Here is a 26858-nt window from a genome sequence, read left to right on the forward strand (position 1 = left end):
CCTCCGGCGACTCTGGCGGTGGCGGCGGTCTGGCGGGCGGCGGTGGGTCCGGCGGTGGCGGCGGGGTGGCGCGGCGGCGGCGGCGCGGCGGCGGTTTGGGCTTTCGCTGGGGGCGGGGCGCGGCTTATAAGAGGCCCGGCCAGGAGGGTATTGGCCGGTTACGGCCCAAGGTCGGTTTGGACCCTTTTTTTAAATAATTACGCTCGGAAGAAAAAACAAAAGAAATACTAAACAGACTCCAAAAATCCCGAAATAAATTTTCCCCGGCTTCTAAAATCAAGCCGCACAGGATGAACATTTATTTGGGCCCTAAATGCAATTTTGAAAAACGCGCATTTTTCCTAAATTCAAATAAAATAGCAAATAAATCTGAAATAAAATCTTATTTGATTTTTTTATTAAATCCTCAATATTTCTTTATTTTGGGAAAGTCATTTTATTCCCTCTCTCATATTTTTAATAGAAATAATTGAAGATAGAATAAATAAAATCAAATGATCCTATTTTCAAAATTTGAGACAACTCAAATATGAAAATAACGAAATCCCCAACTCTCTCCGAGGGTCCTTGAGTTGTGTGAAATTTCTAGGATCAACCAAAATGCAATAAAATATGATATGCAATGATGATCTAGTGTATAACATTCCAAATTAAAATTTTGGGATGTTACAGAGACTAGTTCATTCTTTTCAACAAAGATGAGACTTGTTCATAGTTGGACTATGTAATTAATCTACGTTCCAAGCAAGTCAAAGAAGAAATACAAGAAATCAAATCAAATAAAAACCCAACGGGTATATATCTAATATCTGTTCACTCGCCCGGACGGTGTAATCTAAGCTCCAAGCTCATCGAACTAACCGAATGCTCAAAATAGGCTTTCGCCCTGTTATATATATTAATGTATCAACCACACAATTCAATTGCCGGGATCTTAGCACAATCACGCCCAAATGATACAAAAGAGAAAATAATGCCAACCACATCGGATCAGTGAAAACGATGATGAACCGCAACCGTTGTGACAACCGGAAAATTCTCACCACGCTCCTAGCACTCCGGTATGCAGCATACCAAGCAACACCTTCAAGAAGGAACACGACGACGACGCTTCCCGGACTTGTCCCAGGGTTTCCCCTGGTATGCGAAGGGGCATGGGGTAAGCGGTATACCCGACGCCCTTAAGGAAGGAATAGTGGCGCCCACAGGCATCACTGCGTTGGTGCCGGTCAAGCCGACAAGGATTTCCCCTGACTGCCAACCAACCACGACCCGGACGATCCATCGCACTCCATCAATGAGGAGCGGTAGAGTCAGCAGCCACGCAGGAGGGGACAATCTCCACCGCCCTCGGCGGTAACTGACCAGATGCAACATCAGAAGCAAACCAGGCAACCTTGGCCCGGCCGTGCCCAAAAAGGGCTCGTGAAGCTCCCGTCGCCTCGCTGCAGTCAGCGTGTCGGCGTCTCTACCACCACCAGCATGAGCCGCACCTCCTTTTGCTGGAGACGATGCAGGCAAACCCAACATGTCCAGCTCAGGCCAAGATGGGGCCCAAAAGGGCCTAGATCTGGGCCGGGAGGGCACCGCCGCCAGCCGACGCGATGTCCTGCGACCAAGCAGCCCCGCCACCGCCACCTCACCACTCGACACTGCCCTACCCGAGACTACACACCACTGCCGGATCCGTAAAAGGCCAAGGGGCACCACCGCCAGCCGCCTCCAACCGAGCCGGATCGCCGTGCGAGGTGCGGCGGGGTGGCATTCGCTGCTGGCACCACAAGGGTTGAGGGGGTTAAGGAGGGCGCTGTAAGGAGGGAGATAAGCCCCTAGTCTCCTCGCTCGGTTAGATGACACGGGGGGAGGGAGATCCGAAATCTCGGCCAGATTTGGAAATTTTCAACTAACTGCATGAATCCTCTTAAAAGCAAAAAAACCAAAACCTAATAATAATAATAATAATAATAAAATCATGCCTAATTCACAAATCACACCTCATACGTCCTTGCCCCGATGGATGGATCGAGCAAAAACAAATCACCAGGAGAAACAATTGATTCGCCCCCAGCCCCCAGCCCCAGCCATCGCGCGGATCACCAAAGAAGCATAGACATCTCTGAACCGCGGCAAGGAGGGGGGCTCTCACCGTGGTTCTCGCTGTTGTCGGGACGCCCGCCGCAGCGTCTACTGCCAGACATCGCGAGGATTCGCTCTGCTCTTGCTTCTAGGGTCGAGCGGAGCTGCCACTTTCCTTTCCTTTTAAGCTGGATGGAAATCACTTTAAACCCTGGCGACCAAAGTAGACATCCCCTTTATTTCCAGCTCATGTCTCTGCTTTGTAGACTACACAATTAGAAAGAAGGAAATTTATTTGTTTCCCTTTATTGCTTTCATTAGTTTCCCTTAATTTACAGATAAGAGTTATAAAAGAATAATAGGTTTAAAAGCCTTTACCACTTGCCCTCTACTTCAAATCCCCCCCTGCACTATTCTATATATACAGGTCAGATCAATACATAATATTATTATTACGGTTTCGATATTTTGTATATGCATGTTCTTTCCTATCGAATTTTTTTGAACCACGTGATAATACCTTTTAATGTTTATTAAACCGACCCAAGTTATAGATAAGGAGTAAGAGCATTTACCCGTAAAAAAGGAATCAGAGCATTTACAACTAGAGCCCTCAAAGCCGCCCCACAACCAGCCCAACCGTTTGGGCTATCAGGAAAACCCATATCTAGACGTATGTGGGGCGGGTATGGCGAGGCTTGGACACTGCCGCCACGTCGTATCGGCCTGCTATGGCCCAGGTCACCCACACTCCCCCTAAAAAACTCCACCTACGTCGAACAAAACCTAGTCAAAACCTTAGTCGTCTCGCCCTCTCCAGCCCGCTCCCGTCCCCTCTCCTTCCTCTTCAATCTCTTGTGCCTACTCCATCATGGCCAGGTCCGGCCACAACTCCAACAGCGAGCCCCATCTTAATCAGTAGAAAGCTAGTACAACATGCAAGAGAGCCAACTTTCACGAGCGCGCGCAGACACACACACAAACTATGACACACACATACGAATGAGTGAATTTGTTAATGGTACCAAACTTTTTCTTAAATTATACAATTTTTCAAAACTTTTATAAAGCAATTTAAAAATTCATGAACATATTTTTTAATGTGTAAATATTTCATTTAAATGGCTGAAACATTTTTTGGAATGAGATAAAACATTTCAATTGAAATTATGAGAACAACTTTATTTTAGATTGTACGAACAATTATTAAAGTGTCACAAACATATACTTGAAACTTCTATACATTTTTTGAAAATGTTGGGAACATTGTTTTAATACTATGAAACATTCCATATTATATATGAAATATCGGTCCCTCTCCATGTTGAATCATAACGATACTTCAAGTGTGAAGTTTTTCTTTCCAGATAGATACATCCCAAGAAAGATGGAAATCAAGTATCACATCTACAAGGAGTTGAGGAGCAGATATCGCCTCAAAATGCAAACTCTGACTTCTTACGTGTTCCCAAAGATGAACATTGCCATTCAAGTTGAGGAGTCGAATTGTTTCCTGAAGGATGTGAAGATCCATTGCCATTCAAGTTTGGCATGTTGTATTGGGTGGAGCATTCAAGGATGAAGTCCGTGGTGCCCATTGTCCCCTCCTAGATGTTTGTCATGATTTCTTCTTCTTATTCTCAATAGTCTCCCAACCACCCCCGGACCTAGATGCAGGACTGTAGGATCAGTTATCAGTTTATCACAATTGCATCAAGTTGGGAAAATTGTTTGATCAGTTTTGGTATATATACAATTAGGTTATGAACCAAATATAGACCAAGCAAGCAGTAATTGGCAATGGACAGCATGTTATAGAATTGAGCATGGTAACGTTAAGGAAAACCTGAGACAAGCAACCAAACAGTTGGCAGCATGAATGTATCATCGGTCTTAACTATATGAGATGAGACTAGTTCATACTTTTCAACAAAGATGAGAGTCCTTCATAGTTGGACTATGTAATTAATCTACGCTCCAAGCAAGTCAAAGAGGAAATCCAAGAAATCAAATCAAATAGAAACCCAACGGGTATATATCTAATCTCTGTTCACTCACTCAGACTGTGTAATCTAAGCTCCAAGCTCATGGAACTAACCGAATGCTAAAAATAGTCTTCCGCCCTGCTGTATACATTAATATATCAACCACACGATACAATTGCTGGGGTCTCAGCACAAGCACGCCCAAACGAAACAGAAGAGAGAATAATGCCAACGACATCGGATCAGTGAAAACGATGATGAACCGCAACCGTTGCGACAACCGAAAAATTCTCACCATGCTCCTAGCACTCCGGAACGCAGCATACCAAGCAGAACCTTCAAGAAGGAACACGACGACGACGACACTGCCCGGACTTGTCCCAGGGTTTCCCCTGGTACGCGAAGGGGGTATACCCAACACCCTTAAGGAAGGTACGATGGTGCACATGGGCATCATTGCGTCAGTCTCGGTCAAGCCGACAAAGATTTCCCCCGACTGCCAACCAACCACGACACCGGACGATCCATCGCACTCCATCAATGAGGAGCGGTAGAGTCAGCAGCCACGCGCAAGGGGACAATCTCCACCTCGGCGGTAACTAAACAGATGCAACATCAGAAGCAAACCAGGCAACCTAGGCCCGGTCGTCCCCAAAATGGGCTCATTAAGCACCTGTCGCCCAGCTGTAGCCAGCGTGTCAGTGTCTCTACCACCACCAGCATGATTCGCACCTCCTTTTGCTGGAGACGATGCAGGCAAACCCAAATAGCCTGCTCAGCCCAAATGGGGCCCAAAAGGGCCTAGATCGGGGCTGAGAGGGCACCGCCGCCAGCCGCCCCGCGGCCAAGCAACCACGCCACTGCCACCTCAACACCCGACACTGCGCTACCCGAGAGAACACACCGCCGCCGGACCATGAACGGCTAAGGGGCACCGCCGTAAGCCGCCTCCACCCGAGCCAGATCGCCGTGCGGGGTGCGGTAGGGGGAGGGGTTGGGGCATTCGCCGCTGGCACCACAAGGGTTGAGGGGGTTAACGGGGGCGCTGTAAGGAGGGAGAAGAGCCCCTAGTCGCCACGCTCGGTTAGATGACGTGGGGGGAGGGAGATCCGAAATCTCGGCCAGATTTGAAAATTTTCAACTAACTGAATCCCCTTAAAAGCAAACAAACCAAAACCTAATAACAATAATAATAATAAAATAATCATGCCTAATTCACAAATCACTCCTCATCAGTCGTTGTCCCGATGGATGGATCGAGCAAAAACAAATCACCAGATGCAACAATTGATTCGCCCCTAGCCCCAGCCATCGCGCGGATCGCCAAAGAAGCATGGACATCTCCTAACCGCGGCAAGGAGGGGGGCTCTCGCTGGGGTTCTCTCCGTTGCCAGGAGGCCCGCCGCTGCGTCTACTGCCAGACATCGTGAGGATTCGCTCTGCTCTTGCTTCTAGTGTTGAGCGGAGCTGCCACTTTCCTTCCTTTTGAGCTGGATGGAAATCACTTTAATCCCTGACGACCAAAGTAGACATCCCCTTTATTTCCAGCTCATGTCTCTACTTTGTAGACTATACAATTAGAAAGAAGGAAATTTATGTGTTTCCCTTTTTTGCGGATTCATTTGTTTCCCTTAATTTACAGATAGTAAGAGTTATAAAAGAATAATAGATTTAAAAGCCTTTACCACCTGCCCACTACTTCAAATCTTTCTCCCCTGCACTATTCTATATATACGAGTTAGATCAATACATAATGTCATCATTACGGTTTTGATATTTTGTATATACATGTTCTTTCCTATCGATTTTTTTCGAACCAAGTGATAATACCTTTTTATGTCTATTAAACCGACCCCACCTCCTTAAGTTAGAGACAAGGCTTAAGAGCATTTACCAGTAAAAAAAGGAATAAGAGCATTTACAACTAAAGCCCTCAATGCTGCCCCACAACCAGCCCAACCCTTTGGGCTGTCCGGAAAACCCATAACTAGACGTATGTGGGGCGGGTATGGCGAGGCTTGGACACTGCCGCCACGTCGTATCGGCCTGCTATGGCCCACGCCTCCCACCACTCCCCTAAAAAACTCCACCCGCGTCTAACAAAACCTAGTCAAAACCTTAGTCCTCTCGCCCTCTCAGGTCCCCTCCCGTCCCCTCTCCTAACTCTTCAATCTCTTCTGCTTACTCCATCATGGCCAGGTCCGGCCACAATTCCGAATGCGAGCCCCATCTTAATATGTAGAAAGCTAGTACAACACGCGAGAGAGCCAACTTTCACGAGCGCGCGCGCACACACACACAAACTATGACACACATATGAATGAGTGAATTTGTTAATGGTATGAAACTTTTTCTTAAATTATACAATTTTTCAAAACTTTTATAAAGCAATTTAAAAAATTCATGAACATATTTTTATTTTTTAATGTGTAAATATTTCATTTAAATGGCTGAAACATTTTTTGGAATGAGATAAAACATTTCAATTGAAATTATGAGAACAACTTTATTTTAGATAGTACGAACAATTATTAAAGTGTCACAAACATATACTTGAAACTTCTATACATTTTTTGAAAATGTTGGGAACATTGTTTTAATACTATGAAACATTCCAATTATATATGAAATATCGGTCCCTCTCCATGTTGAATCATAACGATACTTCAAGTGTGAAGTTTTTCTTTCTTTCAGATAGAGTACATCCCAAGAAAGATGGAAATCAAGTATCACATCTACAAGGAGTTGAGGAGCAGATATCGCCTCAAAATGCAAAGACTTCTTACGTGTTCCCAAAGATGAACATTGCCATTCAAGTTGAGGAGTCGAATTGTTTCCTGAAGGATGTGAAGATCCATTGCCATTCAAGTTTGGCATGTTGTATTGGGTGGAGCATTCGAGGATGAAGTCCGTGGTACCCTTTGTCCCCTCCTAGATGTTTGCCCTGATTTCTTCTTATTGTTCTCAATAATCTCCCAACCACCCCCGGACCTGGATGCAGGACTGTAGGATCAGTTATTAGTTTATCACAATTGCATCAAGTTGGGCAAATTGTTTGATCAGTTTTGGTATATATATATATATATATATATATATATATATATATATATATATATATATATATATAATTAGGTTATGAACCAAATATAGACCAAGCAAGCAGTAATTGGCAATGGACAACATGTTATAGAATTGAGCATGGTAACGTTAAGGAAAACCTGAGACAAGAAACCAAACAGTTTGCAGCATGAATGTATCATCGGTCTTAACTATATGAGATGAGACTAGTTCATACTTTTCGACAAAGATGAGAGTCCTTCATAGTTGGACTATGTAATTAATCAACGCTCCAAGCAAGTCAAAGAAGAAATCCAAGAAAGCAAATCAAATAGAAACCCAACGGGTATATATCTAATCTCTGTTCACTCATTCGGACTGTGTAATCTAAGGTCCAAGCTCATGGAACTAACCGAATGCTCAAAATAGTCTTCCGCCCTGCTATATATATTAATATATCAACCACACGATACAATTGCTGGGGTCTGAGCACAAGCACACCCAAACGAAACAAAAGAGAAAATAATGCCAACGACATCGAATCAGTGAAAATGATGATGAACGGCAACCGTTGCGACAACCGAAAAATTCTCACCATGCTCCTAGCACTCCGGAACGCAGCATACCATGCAGCACCTTCAAGAAGGAACACGACGACGATGACACTGCCCGGACTTGTAATTGGCAATGGACAGCATGTTACAGAATTGAGCATGGTAACGTTAAGGAAAACCAAAGACAAGCAACCAAATAGTTCGCAGCATGAATATATCATCGGTCTTAACTATTTGAGATGATACTAGTTCATTCTTTTTGACAAAGATGAGACTCGTTCATAGTTGGACTATGTAATTAATCTATGCTCCAAGCAAGTCAAAGAACAAATCCAAGAAATCAAATCAAATAGAAACCCAACGAGTATATATCTAATCTTTGTACTCTCACTCGGACTGTGTAATCTAATCTCCAAGCTCATGGAACTAACTGAATCCTCAAAATAGGCTGTCGCCCTGCTATATATTAATATATCAACAACACGATACAACTGATGGGGTCTCAGCACAAGCACGCCCAAACGAAAAAAAAGAGAAAATAATGCCAACCATGTCGGATCAATGAAAATGATGATGACCCGCAACCATTGCCCCAACCGGAAAATTTCCACCACGCTCCTAGCACGCCGGAACGCTGCATACCAGGCAGGGCCTTCTAGAAGGAACACGACGACGATGACGCTGCCCGGACTTGTCCCAGGATTTTCCCCGGTACATGAAGGGGCATGGGGTAAGGGGTATACCCGACGCCCTTAGGAAGGCACGTCGCCGCCCATGGGCATCACTACGTCGTTGTCGGTCAAGCCGACAAAGATTTCCCCGACTGCCAACCAACCACGGCCCCGGACGATCCATCGCACACCGTCAAAAAAGAGCGACAGAGTCAACAGCCACGCAAGAGGGGCCAATCTCCCCCGCCCTCGGCAGTAACGGACCAGATGCAACATTAGAAGCAAACCAGGCAACCTAGGCCCGGACGAGCCCAATATGGGCTCGTGATGCTCCTGTCGCCCCGCTGCAGGCAGCGTGTCACCGTCTCATACTTTCGTTTACTATAGAACATATACACTTATTGAAGTTATTTTCCTTGCTTACTATATTTGGCATATTTGACATCATGAACTTTGGATATAGGAACATGATGTGGACTTGATTTTCACTGAATACTGCAAGCCATATATGACTAGTTATGATTTTCTTAGAGAGGTGAAGGCATGTACTTTTTGGGAGATTTCTAAACTTCATCATAAGCACAATTGTGGTTTTGCTGTCCTATATTTACTCAAGTGCGTGTAAATACTATGATTCGTTATGAAGTAATAATGAACTCTGTATTTATGAAATCGAGAATCTCATAGGCTGTAGCACATTCCAATAGTGATTGCATGCACTGATGTTATCCTTGAAAGAATTATGGAGTGAGTAAATGCAAAACACCAAGTATTGCATTAGTTAACTACTCCCTCCTTTCCTGTTTACAAGGCTCAATTCAAAAATCTCACCAACCAAGGTAGATAATGAGTGGTGGAATATTTTTTGTAGTTTGCAAAAGCACCCAATTAATGCTCTTGTTTTCCTCAAAAAATTATGTTTACGAATGCATTAATCACAATGCATGCATGCACTGCACCTTGAAGTTTGAACATGTGATGGGGAACAACCAAATTGAGCCTTACAAAATGAAAAAACTAAAATTTTGAGATAAGCCCTATAAACCGGAAAGGAGGGAGTATTTTCTATACAAGTATTCAAATTGAAATCAATTTTTTATTCAGGTGCTTGCATGGGGGAGCTGAGGACTACATCAATAAGGCTGGTCATAGTGGGAAGTAACTTATAGTAGTGTCATGCATATGACATTAGTCTAAGTTACTACCTTCATAGTGTAAAGTATCATAAGAGTGGTGTCATAGATGGCTTCATTTATTAGCCTATAGACTCATTTTACCTCGGGAAGCGCTATGTTACAGTAACATATTATATTACTCCAAACATCTCTTTTCTCATTAAATATTTGCCACATAAGCAAAATTGCCTTGGAATATGTTAAGTTACTACCTAAGTTACCCCCACTATGACCAGCCTAAGCCTCTGAGGATTGCTAGCGTGCCTCGTATTTTCAGCTACATTCAATGATCTAGAGGGATAAAATAGATAAAGATGGAATTCAATGCAACACCCCACCCCATCAACAATCTTCCTTGGGGTTATCTGCTCTCTATTAAACATGATTAGTTGTTATCATGTAACATTTTTGAGCCTGTGAGGGAATAATCTTGCTTGGGCAGTATGGGGCGCCGACGAGCGGCACCAGCAGTACGACGACGTTTGGTTAGATGGGCCCACTTCACCGACCACGCCTCGCGCCTCACGAAGTTCAAAGACAACCAAGTCGCTTAGGCCGCCGCCGGCGGTACCCCGCCACCGCCGTTGCCGACGCCGTCCATGAACTGGACTGGCGTAAGAGGAGCTTCAGAGGCACGTGGAGGGCATCGCCAAGCAGCTGCTCCTGCTCACGGTGGATGCCTGGACGTTGCAGGGGTCTTCCGGCAGCTACTGAAGGTGCCACACAGGCACCTCAACATCACTTCCATCCAGATCTGTGGCAAGTAGAGGAGGCAGACGACAGCGGTGTTGGAGGTCAACTCCGCCAGGGATGCGTCGGATCTGGCGCGTCAAGGACTGGCACGGTAGGGAACGGGCGCGGTAGAGGTCGGTGATGTCTGGCGGGCGGTGAAATGGACGGATCGGCGCCGGATCCGAATGTGGGGGTCACCAGGGCTCGGTCTCTGACCGGATCGAGGCGGAGGTGAGAGGTCACGGCGATGGTCGTGGCATTATTATTTGTTTGACCAGAGAGAGGAGGAAGAAGAAGACTTGGCATTTTTTGTCTATATGTGTCACTTTGTTATGCCAACTCCGCCCGATAGGCGGGCCCAACCGATCAGTGACGTCATCAAACTTGTTAGCATTTCTCATCAGTGTTTTTTTGTCACTGTCAATTCTTCGGCTCGGTGCAAAGTGTCACGTTTTGTAAAATGGCGGTTTTCTGAGAGAAAGCTTGGAGGAGGGGGGCATGGTACTATATACAAAGGGATTTTTTCTGACTTGCATGTTGTAGCCATTAAAAGGTCAAATATTGTGGTCAAGAGAGAAATTAGTGAGTTTATAAATAAAGTTGCCATAATCTCACAAGTCAACCATAGGAATAGTGTAAAGCTTCTTGGATGTTGTCTCGAGACTGAAGTCCCTTTGTTGGTCTATGAATTCATTTCCAATGGTACCCTATGTGATCTTCTTCACAAGGAACCGCTGGGATCAATAACTTGGAAAAATAGATTAAGAATCGCAACAGAAATTGGCAAAGCCCCTGTTTACCTTCACTCAGCCATTTCAGTCCTAGTAATATAGAGATATCGAGTCAGCCAATATACTTCTTGATGATGCATTCACAACAAAGGTGTGTGACTTTGGAGCTTCAAGGTACATTCCTTGTGATCAATCAACTACAACAACAGTGGTTCAAGGAACTTTTGGATATTTAGATCCTACATACTATTACATTGGTCGACTAAACAAAAGTGACGTTTATAGCTACGGGGTAATTCTCATTGAGTTGCTTACTAGCAAAATTTCAGCTACATATAGATCATCCTAAGGAGATGGGATTGTTGCACAATTTGTTGAACTATTTGCAGAAGGTAAATTGGTTGAAATACTGGATCCACAAGTCATGAAGGAGGGAGGTAGCACTAGTAGAAAAGGGGGCAACGGTCCAGGCCGGGTCAGCCCATTAGTCCCGATTCAGTCCAGAACCGGGACCAATGGGGGCATTGGACCCGGTTCGTGAGCCCAGGGGGCCGGCCGGGCCACGTGGGTCATTGGTCCCAGTTTGTCTGGACCTTTTGGTCCCGGTTGGTGGGACGAACCGGGACCAATGGGCCTCGCTCCTGGCCCACCACCATTGGTCCCGGTTGGTGGCTTGAACCAGGACCAAAGGCTCCCCTTTAGTCCCGGTTCATGCCACCAACCGGGACCAATGAGGTGCCTATATATACCCCCTCGTGTAAGAGCAGAGCACACTGCTCTGTTTTTTTTTGGCCGAGGGGAGAGGGCTTGGTGGTGCTCTAGCTCACCTCCTATGCACACAAGGTGTTCGATGGAATGCCCGAGCCACACTACTTAAGCTTTCTCCTCTCCAAGCTCGACCTCCAAGATCCATTTTCCTCAATATTTGTCTAGGTTTAGCGGTCCGTCATGCCCCGTCCCCGTCTTCACCGCCGTCGATCACCCGCGCCGAGCTCATCGCCGGCACCACCGTGGTGAGCCTCTTGTTCTTATCTTCTTTCTGAAAGGAAAAAATATTCTTACTTGTATGTTTACATAGATACTTGTATTATTTTCGTACTTTTATTATTGCATCTTATATAGTGCGATGGTTTTGGTATCCGCCCCCGTCGGCCCTTGTCATGTCTATGATTCGGATGTGGTATATATATTATCTTTATAACTACTGGTTCATTTACTGTTTATGAAAATTATGCCGACCAACGTGACATAGATTTTATTTATGTAGGATGTATGTGAATCGGAAATTCCAACCGACCCTATTGTCGAGAGGTTAAATTTAGTTGAAGAAGAAAACAATTTGTTGAAGGAAAAATAAAAAAATTGAGGAGAAGATGATATAGGAGTTGCATGTTGCGGATGTCATCGATGATCACAAGATCAAGATGGATGCAATGCGCTTGAAGATTAGAAAGATTAGAAAATATGACATTCATACCGAGGCTTGGTATCATTATGTCGTTGGATCAATTGTTACCTTGGTTGCGATTATGATCGCATTTGTTTTCGCATTGAAATGTTTTACATAGTTTCAATGTATGGTTTAATTAATTAGATGCTCTAGAGAGCTATATGTTGTTAGATGAGAACTATGTATGTACTTTGGTTTTAATATGATGATGAACTTCTATTAATTTGGACACTTAATTATATATAATGCACGCAGATGAACCGGCAATGGATGTACGGTGACAGACACACCTCCGAGTACATTAAGGGCGTGCATGAGTTTCTCGATGCGGCTGAGGCAAACAAGCAGAATGGTTTTATGTGTTGTCCATGCACTGAATGTGGGAATACGAGGTCTTACTCTAACCGGAAAATCCTTCACTCCCACCTGCTTTACAAGGGTTTCATGCCACACTATAATGTTTGGATGAGGCACGGAGAAATAGGGTTTATGATGGAAGACGGCGAAGAAGAAGAGTACGATGACAACTATGTGCCCCTTGAATACGGTGATGCTGCAACGGGGGGAGCTGGTGAAGATCAAGAGGAACCAGACGATGTGCCCAATGATGCTGCAACGGGTGAAGCTACTGAAGATCAAGAGGAACCAGACGATTTGCCCGATGATGATGATCTCCGCCAGGTCATTGTCGATGCAAGGACGCAATGCGAAAGTCAAAAGGAGAAGCTGAAGTTCGATCACATGTTAGAGGATCACAAAAATGGGTTGTACCCCAATTGTGAAGATGGCAACACAAAGCTCGGTACCGTACTGGAATTGCTGCAGTGGAAGGCAGAGAATGCTGTGGCTGACAAAGGATTTGAGAAGCTACTGAAAATATTGAAGAAGCTTCCAAAGGATAACGAATTGCCCGACAGTACATACGCAGCAAAGAAGGTCGTATGCCCTCTAGGATTGGAGGTGGAGAAGATACATGCATGCCCTAATGACTGCATCCTCTACTACGGTGCATACAAGGATCTGAACACATGCCCGGTATGCGGTGCATTGCGGTATAAGATCAGACGAGATGACCCTGGTGATGTTGACGGCGAGCCCCCCAGGAAGAGGGTTCATGTGAAGGTGATGCGGTATGCTCCTATAATACCACGGTTGAAACGTCTGTTCAGAAACGAAGAGCATGCCAAGTTGATGTGATGGCACAGTGAGAACCGAAAGAAAGATGGGAAGTTGAGAGCACCCGCTGACGGGTCGCAGTGGAGAAAAATCAAAAGAAAGTACTGGGATGAGTTTGCAAAGGACCCAAGGAATGTATTGTTTGCTTTAAGCGCGGATGGCATTAATCCTTTCGGGGAGCAGAGTAGCAATCACAGCACCTGGCCCGTGACTCTATGTATGTATAACCTTCCTCCTTGGATGTGCATGAAGCGGAAGTTCATTATGATGCCAGTTCTCATCCAAGGCCCTAAGCAACCCGGCAACGAAATTGATGTGTACCTAAGGCCATTAGTTGAAGAACTTTTACAGCTGTGGAATGGAAATGGTGTACGTACGTGGGATGAGCACAGACAGGAGGAATTTAACCTTAAGGCGTTGCTGTTCGTGACCATCAACGATTGGCCCGCTCTCAGTAACCTTTCAGGACAGACAAACAAAGGATACCATGCATGCACGCACTGTTTAGATGACACTGAAAGTATATACCTAGACAAATGCAGGAAGAATGTGTACCTGGGCCATCGTCGATTTCTTCCAACCAACCATCAATGTCGAAAGAAAGGCAAGCATTTCAAAGGCGAGGCAGATCACCGGAAGAAGCCCGCCATGCGCACCGGTGATCACGTGCTTGCTATGGTCAATGATTTACACTACGTAATCTTTGGAAAGGGTCCCGGTGGACTAACTGTTCCCAATGACGCTGAGGGACACGCACCCATGTGGAAGAAGAAATCTATATTTCGGGACCTACCCTACTGGAAAGACCTAGAGGTCCGCTCCTCAATCAACGTGATGCACGTGACGAAGAACCTTTGCGTGAACCTGCTAGGCTTCTTGGGCGTGTATGGGAAGACAAAAGATACACCTGAGGCATGGGAGGACCTGCAACGTTTGCACGAAAAAGACGGCATGCCTCTGAAGCAGTATAAAGGTCCTGCCAGCTACGCTCTTACGAAAGAAGAGAAAGAAATCTTCTTTGAATGCCTGCTCAGTATGAAGGTCACGACTGGCTTCTCGTCGAATATAAAGCGAATAATAAATATGCCAGAGAAAAAGTTTCAGAACCTAAAGTCTCATGACTGCCACGTGATTACGACGCAACTGCTTCCGGTTGCATTGAGGGGGCTTCTACCGGAAAACGTCCGATTAGCCATTGTGAAGCTATGTGCATTCCTCAATGCAATCTCTCAGAAGATGATCGATCCTGAAATCATACCAAGGCTAAGGAGTGATGTGGCGCAATGTCTTGTCAGTTTCGAGCTGGTGTTCCCACCATCCTTCTTCAATATCATGACGCACGTCCTAGTTCATCTAGTCGACGAGATTGTCAACCTGGGGCCCGTATTTCTACACAATATGTTCCCCTCTGAGAGGTTCATGGGAGTCCTAAAGAAATATGTCCGTAACCGCGCTAGGCCAGAAGGAAGCATCTCCATGGGCCATCAAACAGAGGATGTTATCGGGTTTTGTGTTGACTTCATTCCTGGCCTTAAGAAGATAGGTCTCCCTAAATCGCGGTATGAGGGGAGACTGACTGGAAAAGGCACTCTTGGAAGAGACTCAATAATATGCAGGGACGGATATTCTTGGTCTCAAGCATACTACACAGTTCTATAGAACTCTACCTTGGTGACCCCGTATGTCGATGAACACAAGAACAGTCTGCGCTCCCAACACCCGGAGCAGTGCGACGACTGGATTACATGTGAACACATCAGGACTTTCAGCAGTTGGTTGGAAACACGTCTCAGAGGTGACAACACTGTTTGTGATGAGTTGTACTTGTTGTCCAGGGGACCATCTTTGACTGTATTGACTTACAAAGGATACGAGATAAATGGGAATACATTTTAAACGATCGCCCAAGATCAAAAGAGCACCAACCAAAACAGCGGTGTCCGCTTTGATGCAGCAACCGAGAGCGGAAAGGACACATATTATGGTTACATAGTGGACATATGGGAACTTGACTACGGACCTGATTTTAAGGTCCCTTTGTTTAAGTGCAAATGGGTCAATCTGTTAGGCGGCGGGGTACAGGTAGACCCACAGTACGGAATGACAACAGTGGATCTGAAAAATCTTGGGTACACTGATGAACCGTTCGTCCTAGCCAATGATGTGGCACAGGTTATCTATGTGAAGGACATGTCTACCAAACCGAGAAAAAGAAAAGATAAGGAAGCGAATACATCATACGATGAGCCAAAGCGCCACATAGTTCTTTCAGGAAAAAGGGACATCCTGGGAGTGGACGGCAAGACAGACATGTCTGAATATTATGAAAAGTTTCATGAAATTCCTCCCTTCAATGTCAAGGCTGACCCAAGCATCCTGATAAACAATGAAGATTATCCATGGTTACGGCACAATCAGCAAATGACACAAGTGAAGAAAAAGTGAAGACTTTCTCCCGCAACTTTGTAACACACGAACATGCTACCATTGTCCGTTTTGTACATGCACATGCTATGTGGGTGAAATTATGATACCATCCCAACTTTCAACTTTTTCAGAATTCATTTGAAATGCTTTCATGTCTTATGGTTTGGCCCTTGTAATACCATGACCATTAGTCCCTGGCCCATGCCAACTTTCAACTTTCAACTTTCTAAAACTAATGGCACTAACAGAAAGTTTATAATTTTGCTCCTCGCCCCTGGCCCATGACCATTAGTCCCGGTTTGTGCCACAAACTGGGACTAAAGGGTTGGTCCTCGTTGCGGGCAGAGTTTAGTCCCACCTCGCCAACCGAAGGGGGCTCACACCGGTTTATAACCCCTTCCCTCTCTGCCTTGTTGAACTCCTCTCAAAGTGAAAATAGATGCCCTAATAGATAAAAGTTTAACCTAAATTCATAGTGAATTTCTCTGAAATTCATAGAAATTTACTAGGAATTTAGGTTGAATTTTCTCTATAAGCGCATCTATTCTCATTTTTTTAGTAAGTTAATCACAAACTTGTGATTCAAACAATTTTCAAAGAATTCAAATTTTAACTATTCAAATTTGAAAACTAATGGCACTAATAGAAAGTTTATAATTTTTCTAAAACTAATGGCACTAACAGAAAGTTTATAATTTTGCTAACCTAAAAGCAAACAGAATTAAAAATTAAAGCAAAAAACAAAAGAAAATAAGTAATGCAAAAAACAAATCAAAAAAACAGGAAAAAAACTATTTTTATAGTAAAGTTAATCACAAAATAAAATAAATAAAGCAACAAAGAAAACAAAAAAACTAAAAAAATGTTTTCAAATTTGAAAACTAATGGCACTAACAGAAAGTTTATAATTTTTCTAAAACTAAAAGCAAAAAGAATAAAAAAATAAAGCAAAAAACAAAAGAAAATAAATAATGCAGAAAACAAAAAAAAACTGGAAAAAATAGCAACAATAAGTATTTTGTTGTAAGTAGAAACAAAATAAAATAAATAAAGCAACAGAAAGTTTATAATTTTGCTGACCTAAAAGCAAAAAGAATTAAAAAATAAAGCAAAAAAACAAAAGAAAATAAATAATACAGAAAACAAAACAAAAAAACTGAAAAAAATAAAAATAGCAACAATAAGTATTTTGTTGTAAGTAGAAACAAAATAAAATAAATAAAGCAACAAAGAAAACAAAAAAAGTGCCACCTACTCGGCACCCACGGCCTGAATACGACTAGAAACCCTACCATGGGCCAGGATTCAGGCCCGCGGGAGGCCCAGTAGGCCCACAGGCACACATTGCACGGTTAGGCCCGAAAGCCTGCTTTAGAGAGGAGCTCGAGAGGGAGGGCGCACCGCACCTTATAAACAGGTGCGGCTCCCTCTCAACTAGCGAGGTGGGACTAAACATTTGGGCGCGGGGCAGCACAAGGCCTTTGGTCCCGGTTGGTGGCACCAACCGGGACTAAAGGGGGGCATTGGTCACGGTTCATGGCACCAACCGTGACCACTGCCCCTTTAGTCCCGGTTGGTGCCACCAACCGGGACTAAAGGGGGGCATTGGTCACGGTTGGTGCCACGAACCGTGACCAATGCTCTCAGTATATAAGAAAACACTTGTGAAATTTTCATTAAGTTCCTCATTCTCCCGCTGCCCCGCCGCCCTCTGCCCCGTCGCCCGTGCCCGTCGTCGCCGCCCCCGTCGTCGCGCGCCACCCCGCGCCGTCGCTGTCCGCCTCACCGCCGTCGTCGCCGCCCCCGTCGCCGCGCGCCACCCCGCGTCGTCGTCGTCCGCCTCACCGCCGTCGTCGCCGCCCCCGTCGCCGTGCGCCACCCCGCGCTGTCGCCGTCCGCCTCACCGCGCCGCCCTGCTCCACCGCTGCCCCGACCTCGCCGCCTCGACGCCACCGCTGCCCCGCATCGCCCCGACGCCGTCCCTGCCCCACGCGCCATCGCCTTTGCCTCAGGCCGGCCCCGACCCCTCCCCGCGCCCGTTGTCGCTATCGTCCGCCGCCACACCGATTCTGGCCGGCGACCTCGACCCCTCCCCGCGCTGTGAGCCCCTGCCTCCTCCCCTTTCCTTCTCATTGCCGTCCCCGCATGCCATCCGTAAGCGCCACCGCCAACCATCGTCGCTGTCGCCGACCACCGCGGCCTATTTTTCATTTTTTTCTGTTAAGATGTATGTATGTATGTATGTATGTTCAATGTATATATAATGCTCTGTATATGATGTATAATGCTCTTTATATGTTCATATGTAACATTTAAGAAAAAAAGTGTTGTGTTGGAGAAGAAAAAAGGAAGGAGGAAGAAGGAAAAGAAGGAAGAAGAAGGAAAAGAAGGAGCGCGTATATGCCCTTTTTTAGATTTTTTGTTTTTTGCATTTTTATAAAAATGTATATGTGTATGTATGTTCTCTGTGTATATATATGTTCATGTATGCAAAAGATGGATTTTTAGAAAAGTTAGGATTTTTTTCTGTTAATAGAAGAAGAAAAAGAATGAGAGGAAAAAGGAAAATAAAAAGAGGAAGAAAGGAGAAGAAGAGGAGAGGAAGAAGAGGAGAAATAAATAAGAAGAAGAAAAAAAGAAAAAGAAGAGGAAAAGAAGAAAGGAATAGAGGAGAAGAAGAGAAAATAGAATATTGTATTTTCTCTTCTTCTCCACTATTCCTTTCTTCTTCTCCTCTTTTTTTTCTTCTTTTTTTTCGATCTTCTCCTCTAGCTATTCCTTTCTTCTTCTCCTCTTTCTTCTTCTTCTTCTTCTTCTTCTTCTTCTTCTTCTTCTTCTTCTTAATTTTTATCGGGAACGAGGGTGTCGAGGATCGCCGAGGGGTCGAGGGTCGGGAACTAGGGTAGAACTAGGGTAGAGGGTCGAGGGTCGTTAAGGGGTCAAGGGTCGAGGGTTTCAGGTCAGGGTTCGAGGGTTCTATAGTCGAGGGATCGAGGGTCGATTAGGTCGTCTAGGGGTCGAGGGTTCCAGGGGTTCCAGGGTCGTCGAGGATAGGAAAGAAGAAAATAAGAAGAGGAAAGAAAGAAGAAGAGGAGAGGAAAAGAAGAGGAGAAATAAATAAGAAGAAGAAAATAGAAGGAAAAGAAGAGGAGAAGAAGAAAGGAATAGTGGAGAAGAAGAGAAAATAGAATATTCTATTTCTATTTTCTCTTCTTCTCCACTATTCCTTTCTTCTTCTCCTCTTTTTTTCTTCTTTTTTTTCTTCGATCTTCTCCTCTAGCTATTCCTTTCTTCGAGGGTTCTATAGGGTCGAGGGATCGAGGGTCGAGGGTTCCAGGGTCGTCTAGGGGTCGAGGGTTCCAGGGTCGTCGAGGGTTCGAGGGGTCGAGGATCGCCGAGGGGTCGAGAGAGGTTTCCTAGTGTCAAAGTATTGAAGAAATCCATGGCTTCATCATTAGCCGAAAGTAACCAGGGCATGACGAAGTCCTCCAAAGTTATTTTGGAATGGTGTCCCGGATAGGATAATTTGCCTTTTTGTATGAATTTCAGCAAAGGCCATCCAAATAACGATATTTGGAAGGTGTTGCTGAACTTTGTACCAAAAAGCGAATTATCTTATCTGGGACTCCGTTCCAAAATAACTTTGGAGAGCTTCGTACCATCATGCACATGTTACTTTCTCCTAATGATGAAGACATGGTTTTGTTGAATCCTTTGACACTAGGCAACCTCCCGACCCCTCGGCGATCCTCTCGAACATGAGAGGAAGAAGAGGATAAAAAAAGAAGAGGAAGAAGAAAAAAAAAAGAGGAGAAGAAAGAATAGAGGAGTTCTCCTCTTTTTTTTCTTCTTCTTCCTATTTTTTTATCGGGAATGAGGGTCGCCGAGCGGTAGAGGAGAAACCCTAAATAGAAAGTATCGCCGGTGTGAGATACATGTACCATCGGTATCGGACACTACATCCACGTCCCACAAGTGGTGCGGTCTTCGACGCCCACGTCACTTGTGGGACGTGGATGTAGTGTCCGACACCGACGGCCACATGTATCTCACACCCACGATACTTGCTATTTAGGGTTTCCTCTACCGTTCGGTGACCCTCGACGACCCTCGTTCCCGATAAAAAAAAAAGAGGAAGAAGAAGAAAAAAAGAGGAGAAGAAAGAATAGAGGAGTTCTTACTCCTCTATTCTTTCTTCTCCTCTTTTTTTTCTTCTTCCTCTTCTTTTTTTATCCTTGAAGCATTGTCGAGGCCACCCCAAACCCTAGAGAAGCAGCGTCGAGGCCACTAATTAATATTAGTTCTACATTTTTGCCACTAATATATCCATCTGTCATGTTTGAATAATAATTGCCATGTTGTCAATATTTGTAGAAACTATGGACACTGCCTGAGACGAAGTACAAGAAGAGTTGTTGGGGGACATAATCGCACGAGGAAGTGATGCCATCTGCTCGTTGTTTCTCAACGAGACCGATGGTCTGGAAGCAGCTGATTATGATGGCTCCGGTGACCTAATGTCGGTGCAAGAAGGAGACCGTGAGGACGTCTCCGGTGACCGAACCGAGTCCGGCCAGGTATATATATTAGTTAGCTTCTGCTAACTAGCTAATTGATGCATTCATTGTTTTGGTATGTACACATATTAATTAAGTCTTTGTTCTTTTTTCTAGCCCTCCGGATCGAGCACAACTTCGGTAAAGAGACGAGGCCCGAAGAAAAAGTTGAGCTCGGATGAAAAGTTTGAGATCATAGCAATCGCGCCCGACGGCCAACCGATTGAACCCCTCCAGACAAAGAGCGCATTTGTTGCTCAGTGCGGGGTTTTGGTTAGGGACAAGATCCCGATCAGCATCCAGCAATGGTTTAAGCCGGCTACAGAAGACCCTGAGGTGTCTTATGTCAATGATATGCAGAAAAATGATCTTTGGACTGAGCTGAAGTCAAATTTCACCCTACCGCCAGAGGATAATCCAGAGAAGCCAGTTAAAGAGCAATTAATCAAGTCTTTTGCCCTTAAGAGGATGGCAGAACTATTCAGGAGGTGGAAGAAAGAGCTGAATAAGTTTGTCGAAAATAATGAGACACCAGAATTCAAGGGCGGATATGAGAAGACCAGAGATCACTGGCCTGCATTTGTGGCCCACAAGACATCGGAAAAGAGTAAGAAGATGTCGGCGACAAACAAGCAAAATGCTGCGAAGAAGAAGCATCACCATCGCACGGGGTCAGGTGGCTACCTCGTAGCCCGGCCTAAGTGGGCCAAGACTGAGAATGATCTAGTTGATAAAGGGATCGAACCAGAGACAATTAACTGGCCAGACCGTTGCCGGACTTGGTTCTTCGGGGCTGGCGGAACCTTGGACCCTATAACAGGGAAGTGCATTTGGACGAATGATCAAATGGGCATACCAGTCAGGAAGCTTCAGCACTATATCGAAGCAGCGCAGCAAGGGACTTTCCTTCCAGACAGAGAGAACGACGATCTCACAATGGCCCTCGGGAATCCTGAGCACCCTGGACGGACACGAGGCACGCCAGGCTCCATTCCGTGGAAGGTTGGGTTTTCGGACGCAGGCGGTTACAAATCCCATGAGAGGAGGAAAAAAGTGCAGCAGACCCAAATGCAGGCGCTGCAAGCAAGGGTACAAGCGATAGAGGAACGAGAAGCAAATCGCAGCAAACGTACTGCCGAAGCTTCCCCCGAAGCTACCCCGCCATCTCAGCGGAGAAGCAGCGTGGCTTCCACCGAGCTGCTTCAGCCGGAGCATGCCTTGACGGCTCCTGCCAGCTATCCCATGGATGCTATCACGGAGTCTCAAAATTGTCACCTTATGATGCAATGGATGAATTTGAAGTTCAAGGCGGCTGTTGGCTCTGTTTATCCTACTAAACCCGACGCAACTTTTCACTGCCAGCCGATTCCAGAAGGATATGCTAGGGTGATGGTGGATGAAATAACGGAGGGATTTGAGGACCTCCAGCTTGACCACCCTACCGGTGAAGGGGAGACTCGGCTGGGTTCTGCTCTGAAGACTCCATGCCTATGGCGGAAGGAGCTCATCAACCTTCCGAACTGGACGCCTCCGCCTCCTCCTCCTCCTCCGGTGAGTCAGGGCACTCCGCGTCCTCCACCGCCTCCTCCTCCGGCGAGTGACGATTAGGGCCCTCGACCGGCTCCTTCTCCGGCGCATGGCGGCACTCCGCCTCCTTCTCCGCCTGCGCCGGCGCGGCCGAGCAGCCAGCCTCCTCCTTCTCCGCCTCGTCAGCAAGGGCAGAAGAGACCCGCCACCGCTCCGGCAGCTGCTCCGGCGCGTCGTAGTCCTTCTCCTCCGCCTCGTAAGCAAGTAAAGAAGACAGTTGCTCCGTCTGTTCGGCCGGTGTCTAGCAGTACAGCCAGAGGCGGGAGGACATACAGATTTGGTCCTTCTCTGAAGAGTCCACAGAAGTTACCATACGAGAGGACCCCGGAGAAGTACGCGAAGATCGCGCGAACCGAAGTGGATGACTGGTTTCAAGGGTTGAAAGCAAAGAGACATCCACCTCCGGAGGAGAAGGTAGATCCGGTGAAAGTGAAGCGCACTCTAGCTGCCCTGGCAAAACCACCCAAGTCTCCGCGGAAAGGCAACTATGAGCGCATTATTGCAAAGACATGGGCCGAAGCAGAGCGTTCGGGAAGTACAGTCAGTGATCAAAGGCTGAAAGAACGACGAGCAGCTGGGAAACAAATTGCCCAGCTCGGCGAATAAGCGAAGCAATCGTGCCCCTCGCTCAAGGTGCCTAGCGACATCGTTGATCCGAGGATGGTGCCCGGTTATTGCAATGTTGATGATTACCTGCCCGACGATGTATATTATGATCCCATGGAGGTGTAGATACACAGATACGAGTACGGGAAGCCTCTCGTCAAAGATGAAAAATCTTTAACAACGATGATGCGAAGATTACATGATTGGTACTTGAAAATCTGCAGAGAGTCTGGGGGAGGAGTACTTTGTATGCGAGAGTTAAACCGAAGCATGATCTCGTTGGAATTGAACTGTTGCCTATTCCATTTGAGGAGTTCTATCAGTTTTTCAATCAATTGGCCCTCGATAAAAGAACGGTCACCTGCTACTGTCTGTAAGTACTACTACTTCTGTCATTAAGTCTCTCTATATAGCTCATCTCTTTCATTGCATGTATTTATAATTATCCTCACTATATTATGCAGATTGAAGATCGCTGAATTGAAGAAAAGACAAATCGGTGATATTGGGTTCGTTAACACATATCTCATAGATGCAACTGAGGTTGAACATCGTCCCGAAGATACCGAGGCCAACTTGCTACGATCATTCAAAAAAATGAAAACAAAGATATAATACTCTTTCCTTACAACTTCAAGTGAGTGTTATTGTCTTGTGCATATTCGGTTTCCCTTATATATTAGTCCAGGTTATAGTAATGTAATTGATGAGTTATGCATGCGTGCGTAGGTACCACTATATTCTCCTAGAGATTAGGCTTGAGCAGGGAGTAGTAACTGTCTTGGACTCTAAACGAAAAGATCCCCAGGAGTATGCGGACATGACTGAAATCCTCAAGAAGTAAGTTAAATCAATCATTATCCACCATATCAGCAACTTTGTTCATTTCCTGATATCAAGTAATTGTTTTCTTTGTCCGGCAGGGTTTGGAGAAAATTCACCAGAAAAGTTCTGGGACTGCCGAAGGAGCTGGAATTTAGACACCCGAAAGTAAGTACTATAGTAGCATGTTCCGCGCATCTCCTAGTGATTCAAGCGCTAGTTTCATCAATACCATTTAGCATTCTTGCTTATCAGTTTGATTGACCTCTATTTCTTGTGAAGTGGTTGTGGCAGGAACAAGGGAATGATTTCTGTGGATACTACGTCTGCGAGTCCAGCCGCCACACGACCTGTGAGCGGGGCGGGTACTCTGACGAACAATATGAAGTACGTAAATAACAACATTTACAATTTTATTTTATTACCATCATTTGTGTTGAGTTTCATTCATTCATATATATATGTATTGACCCCCTTCTTCAAATTAGATGTTTCGGAAGCGGGATGAACTCCTAGCACCAGCTCGTATGTGAGCAATTCAAGAGGAATTGGTGGCATTCTTTCTTGACCACGTGATCGCTGAAGACGGAGAATACTATGTGGACCATGAGTCCGTATGATTATATTTGTAAGAGATAATTATTGTATATATGTAGCCGGTAGTGTCGGATAGATATACGAGAACTTATTGTTCGACCAATCTCTCGGAGAAGGAGAGGTGGTCGATATCACTTCTCTCTGTATGCATATATGTTCATGACGATCTTCTGTTTCCTTCGTTTGCTTACTAGCTAGTGTGTCTAGTCCTCTCTATACGTATGTATAGTACGTAGCGTCGACCAAGCACGGACATAAGAGAGGACACTTCTCTCTATTAATTATAGCTAGCTAACACAATATATGAAACACCTAAATTAACCCCCCAAAACACCCAAAACCCCCAAACCCCCCCCCCTTCAAAAAAAACAAAAACCCCAGCCACAGAAATGTTGACGCGTGGATGCCTATTGGTCCCGGTTGGTGCCACCAACCGGGACCAAAGGGTCTCCTGCCTGGGCTCCGCGCACAGGCCATGTGGAGGCCCATCAGTCCCGGTTCTGGATTGAACCGGGACTAAAGCGCCGTGGCATTAGTACCGACCCTTTAGTCCCGGTTCAGGAACCGGGACAAAAGGCCCTTACGAACCAGGACAACAGGCCCTTTTTGTTGGGTCTCGTAGTAATTTCAAAAAATTTCCTACGCACACGCAAGATCATGTGATGCATAGCAACGAGGGGGAGAGTATTGTCTACGTACCCAACGCAGACCGACTGCGGAAGCGATGACACGACATAGAGGAAGTAGTCGTACGTCTTCACGATCCAACCGATCAAGCACCGAAACTACGGCACCTCCGAGTTCGAGCACACGTTCAGCTCGATGACGATCCCCGGACTCCGATCCAGCAAAGTGTCGGGGAAGAGTTCCGTCAGCACGACGGCGTGGTGACGATCTTGATGAACTATAGCAGCAGGGCTTCGCCTAAACTCCGCTACAGTATTATCGAGGAATATGGTGGCAGGGGGCACCGCACACGGCTAAGGAATAGATCACGTGGATCAACTTGTGTGTCTTTGGGGTGCCTCTACCTCAGTATATAAAGGAGCCAAGGGGGGAGGCTGGCCGGCCAAGGAGGAGGGCGCAGGAGGAGTCCTACTCCTACCGGGAGTAGGACTCCCCCCCCCCCCAATCCTATTCCAACTAGGATTTCCAAGGGGGAAAGAGGGAGAGGGGTGGCCGGCCACCTCTCCTAGTCCTAATAGGACTAGGGGAAGGGGGGAGGCGCGCAGCCCTTATGGGCAGCCCTTTCACCTTTCCACTAAGGCCCAATAAGGCCCATATGGCTCCCGGGGGGTTCCGGTAACCTCCCGATAATCCGGTAAAATCCTGATTTCACCCGGAACACTTCCGATATCCAAATATAGGCTTCCAATATATCAATCTTTACGTCTCGACCATTTCGAGAGTCCTCGTCATGTCCGTGATCACATCCGGGACTCCGAAAAACTTTCGATACATCAAAATGCATAAACTCATAATATAACTGTCATCGTAACCTTAAGCGTGCGGACCCTACGGGTTCGAGAACAATGTAGACATGACCGAGACATGTCTCCGGTCAATAACCAATAGCGGGACCTGGATGCCCATATTGGCTCCTACATATTCTACGAAGATCTTTATCGGTCAGACCGCATAACAACATACGTTGTTCCCTTTGTCATCGGTATGTTACTTGCCCGAGATTCGATCGTCGGTATCCAATACCTAGTTCAATCTCGTTACCGGCAAGTCTCTTTACTCGTTCCGTAATACATCATCTCACAACTAACATATTAGTTGTAATGCTTGCAAGGCTTATGTGATGTGTATTACCGAGAGGGCCCAGAGATACCTCTCCAACAATCGGAGTGACAAATCCTAATCTCGAAATACGCCAACCCAACATCTACCTTTGGAGACACCTGTAATGCTCCTTTATAATCACCCAGTTACGTTGTGACGTTTGGTAGCACCCAAAGTGTTCCTCCGGCAAACGGGAGTTGCATAATCTCATAGTCATAGGAACATGTATAAGTCATGAAGAAAAGCAATAGCAACATACTAAACGATCGGGTGCTAAGCTAATGGAATGGGTCATGTCAATCAGATCATTCAACTAATGATGTGACCTCGTTAATCAAATAACAACTCATTGTTCATGGTTAGGAAACATAACCATCTTTGATTAACGAGCTAGTCAAGTAGAGGCATACTAGTGACACTTTGTTTGTCTATGTATTCACACATGTATTATGTTTCCGGTTAATACAATTCTAGCATGAATAATAAACATTTATCATGAAATAAGGAAATAAATAATAACTTTATTATTGCCTCTAGGGCATATTTCCTTCACTTTTTCTACCAGTGTCCGGTGATTCGGCAGCGCGGTGCGGCGGGATCCCGCCGCACCGCGCTGCCGAATCACCGGACACTCCCGGCGGCGGATGTGGCGGCATCATCAGCGGAGGCGCCCCCATGGAGGTGGCCTGAACCTGGGGTCTCGCCGGGCCCAAATGGGCTTAGGCGGGCCGGTAGATCTGGTTCGCGGCGGCAGGCTGGTGCGGCCGGCCTGACATAATCGCTTGCTCTGGCACCGTGGTGGTGCCGTGGCCAGTCAGGCGGCAGCGGCTGGGTCCATTTGGTCTGGTCACCGGCACAGAAGGTGATG

The 26858-nt window shown here is 45.8% G+C and overlaps 1 pseudogene; it reads left to right on the forward strand.

Moving 5' to 3' along the window:
- Positions 1–1528: 1528 nt before the first annotated feature.
- LOC125518234 lies at positions 1529–26680 on the forward strand (annotated as a pseudogene).
- Positions 26681–26858: the final 178 nt, after the last annotated feature.

Source organism: Triticum urartu, chromosome 7, assembly GCF_003073215.2.
Source record: "Triticum urartu cultivar G1812 chromosome 7, Tu2.1, whole genome shotgun sequence".
Classification (NCBI taxonomy): domain Eukaryota; kingdom Viridiplantae; phylum Streptophyta; class Magnoliopsida; order Poales; family Poaceae; genus Triticum; species Triticum urartu.